This window comes from Brassica oleracea, chromosome C9, assembly GCF_000695525.1.
Source record: "Brassica oleracea var. oleracea cultivar TO1000 chromosome C9, BOL, whole genome shotgun sequence".
Classification (NCBI taxonomy): domain Eukaryota; kingdom Viridiplantae; phylum Streptophyta; class Magnoliopsida; order Brassicales; family Brassicaceae; genus Brassica; species Brassica oleracea.
The window spans coordinates 2,008,996-2,012,857 of NC_027756.1; the positions used below are offsets into that span (position 1 = coordinate 2,008,996).

The 3,862-nt window shown below is 37.1% G+C and overlaps 1 long non-coding RNA gene across 3 annotated transcripts; it reads right to left on the minus strand.

Annotated features, from left to right (window-relative positions):
* Window positions 1-854: 854 nt before the first annotated feature.
* LOC106316893 lies at window positions 855-3,006 on the minus strand. 3 transcript variants are annotated; one of them, XR_001264998.1, is made up of 6 exons: window positions 2,810-3,006; window positions 1,964-2,647; window positions 1,707-1,818; window positions 1,512-1,607; window positions 1,328-1,429; window positions 855-1,142 (listed from the first exon to the last, which is right to left on the minus strand). It is a non-coding gene; the product is annotated as an uncharacterized LOC106316893 (long non-coding RNA). The 3 variants fall into 3 exon arrangements; XR_001264999.1 differs by lacking the exon at window positions 2,810-3,006 and having other exon boundaries at window positions 1,964-2,047; window positions 2,182-2,792; XR_001264997.1 differs by lacking the exon at window positions 2,810-3,006 and having other exon boundaries at window positions 1,964-2,792.
* Window positions 3,007-3,862: the final 856 nt, after the last annotated feature.

A 3,862-nucleotide genomic window follows, 5' to 3' on the forward strand; every position in this document is an offset into this window, starting at 1 on the left:
CACATGCCAAGTAATGATAATTTAGTTCGGAGAAGGAATCGAACCCATGACTGATATGGATATACACCAAGCCCCAATAGATTGTCGCTAGGCTACTGATACACTAAAAATGAATTCTTGCTACTGTCAAGTTAACAGTGGTAATTGTAATATTTGAGATTCAATCCAGAGGACCAGTTTACTCTTTACTCTTATGAGTTCAATAATAAGCTGAGAAACAAGTGGGGTTTTGAGAATTAATTGTGACGCAAGTAACTAGAATACATGGATGGTTCAAATTCAATTTAAATGAAGCCGGCTTAGGGTTATTAATCGGGTGTCAATGCAAATCTGAACAACTATTCAAGTGCAATGAGGTGCAGTCTAGAACCAAGATCACTCGGCTAGAACAATCCACTATCGTGGTCTTGCTCCCTTTGCAGATCGGTCTTGAATCCTAAGTTCTCACTTGGAACAAGACGCGATAACAAGCCTTAGAGACAAGATCCGATTAGTTCACTTAATACCCTAATACCTACTCTCGCTGATTAGGGATACAAAGCTCATTCAATATATGTCAATTTATCTCCTAAGCGGTTAGCTAGGTGATTAAATCAGAAATCGAACATTAAGTGATCAATTCAATGTAAGCACTAAGAACAATATGAATGAAGAATAGTTAAGATCACTTATTTGTGTTCAGTTCATGCGGCTAACACCCTACAACCCTAAGCAAGCTTAGCCTACTACTCAATCATAAAGCAGGATGACACAGACATGGTTTCTGAATAATACTGCATATAAAATAAAGTAGAAAGACAAGGGTTCATGATGATCTTCTCGTGAGGATGAAACCTTCTCCCTTACAAGTTGCTTAATCCAAGAAAATAGTTCTAGGTCTCTTGCAAAACTAGCGTAACAAAAAGAAATAATAGCATAGGCCTTTTTATATGGAGGCGCTGGTGGTAAAGAGATAGGAGAGAGTGGAATCTAGGGCAAACTTCCGGAATAGGAAGTTCCCTTAATGATCGGGAACAGTCAAACGCTTGTTCTCTTCGGGAACAACCTTCGGGTTGTTCTAGATGGCTGTTCCGCATAGAATCCTTTAAAATGACATCTGACTTCCTGAATCTCTCTTCTTTGCTCTTTCACCTGCTCCAAACCTGGAATGATATCAATTAAACACGAATTAAGACTGAGAATTAGCTCAAAGCACACATATAATGGTATTAAAAACACCACATATCAAGTTGCAATATGAACTCCCAAAAAAGAGACAGGTTTAATTAGCCGCATATACTTAATGATGGAGTAATATACAGAGGAAAAGATGAGAGAGATTTATTACTTTGGAGATGGTTAGCTGTTTCCAGGCTACGATTTGGTTTCAGTAGCATTTGTGCGTGCTAACCAGCTCGTAGACGTTCTTAGACCAAGCTAGATTGCGTACCTGTCATATGCAACGACAAAGACGGTTATAACATTTGGTTATGCCAACGTAAAATCATGGAAAAACATAATAAGAAATATACCTGATTAAAATATCCCAGGAAATTAAATGAGTATTTGTCGTAGTATTCCAAATATGTATGCATATATAAGGAGTCCCACCACAAAAAGCAAGAAGCCTGTTAACATGAGGAGAGCAAGCAATGACTGTAACCATTGCAGTGTGTTCACAGCTGGTTCCATACAAAAAGCTGCAAACATTTATAATTCATGTTTACCCATGTTGGCAAAGCTAACTCTATATTGTCATATGACCACTTGAGTCAGTGACTCAGTGCATGATTTTGAATTGTGACATGTCAGTGCTTGGTAGAGTCCATTTTTCCTCAACTTCAAAGTATCAAAAAAAAAGGAAGCCATCAAATAGTTCAGTTACACAGGGAAACTAAATGTAAACGGGAAGCATTTTCACAATATCGACTGTTAGAGAATATTTTTTTAGATTTTCGGAGTGTTTGAATTTCGAGAAACCTACCTTTCGTACTGATCCTCTGAAGTACAGCTTACAGCTTACAATAAACCTATACAATGGAGATTGAAAATGACCAGTCCCGAGTTTCTGCTTATCAAAAGGTATACTCGAATCAATAATTCGTATTCATTTCAACAAAGCAGGAAGTTTTGTTTCATATTGTTGATGGCTCAACATACGAATGTTTACAGAATTGTGCAAATGTTATATGTTTTTCAAACCTATATGTCGCCTTTTAAAGGCTCGTGGCATCCCATAATCAAAACCAAAATCCAACTGAGAAAAATAAGGGAAATTCTGAATCACAACAACCGTTGTGCCTGTGACCAATCAAAAGAGATCAACTACCCCGATCATATGCCATTCTACCGATTGCTGCCATTGTCACGGCAGTGATGTTCTTGATGTTTAAAACAACAGAAATAGCTCCATACTTGATTTCATCATGAGATCTTGCTCACATTCATAAAATACATTGTCAAGAAGATGTTCACCACTCTGCAATAACCCGAGACTGAGATCATGAAGTTCAGAGAGCCCTTGCGAAGAGTCTTCACCACAAGAGATCATCGTTAAAGCAGCTGAGAATGGATCAAAAGCTAAGATTGGCTCTTCGAGAACTGGATCAGGATACTTCTTCTCCGATCATACTCAGGTATGTGATGATGACGCAGAGAAAACATTGTTCTGCACACGAAAAATCACTATCAGAATCAAAGACCACAAACAAAACAAAACAGAGCTCGAGATATTTGAGTCAACAAAGCATATATTTTAATCTTTTGGGTTGTAGATTCATTCAACAAAGGGTTTGGATGATATTTTTTATTTAGTGGAGGATTTATTTACTGGTAAAGGTTTTTCAATCTTAGAAATTGAAAAGTCAGAAGACGTTTAGCTAAGAGTTCGGCTTTGCTTGGAAGTTTGTTTTGACCAAGCAATTTAGCAATTTATTTATGAGTAGAAAGAGAGGATGGGTAGGACGAAACAATTAAAAGGGGATTAAAGAGCATAATTGATTGATAGGAGAGGAGACACAGTAACGGAGATTGCATGAACCAAAACATAGAAGACCAAGAGGATGAGGCAGAGTCGATCGACTATTCATTAGGATATTAGTGTTACTGAAGTGAGTTTGAACTGGGCCGTAACGAAATCTAATGAACTCATTTTCATTCTTGACTTAAGCTGGTGTGATGTGGCGAATCAAAGCTTCATGATTGGTCTGAATTATTAATCCGACGTGGACACCCTGACTAATGAGTATTAACAATTTTTAGTATTGTAAGATGTACCCATTATTAATGTAAAGTGGTGGCAAACCTTCGGTGTCAAAAAAGACATATATAGGTAAAAAAACCACAAGACGGAACCAACACATATTGGTAAAAATAAAGTCCCTTGACCAAACTGAATGCCAAAACGCTTATTGATTTCCCTAGTCAAATAAGCATCTTCCAATCTTTCTTTTCAAAAGTTCTGTGAAAGTTTTCAACTTTCTTTTTTTTTTTAATTTTTTTTTTCCTTTTCCCATTTTGCAAGCAAACAACAAAAGAAGAACCTTATATTTTTGCTTTAGGTGTACGAGTGGTTGCGGAGAAAGTTCGACTGTCCCATAATGGCTTTCATGTTTCCCATTACCAATTCATTGTTTATGCATGTATCTCATATTTGCATTTAGATCTCTCTAGGTTTCGTATTGAGAAGAAATACATTTTACTTTCTGTGAACACACTACAAGAAAACATAATCTTAACGAGGGCGGTTTTCCTCGTGAGTTCGTCGTAAAAGAGGCTTTACGACGAATTAGCGAGGAACCACGTTTGCTCGTTACTCATATGTCGTAACACATATTTTTTCGCTAATTCGTCGTAACGTAGCGAGAAATATATTTCGTCGTAA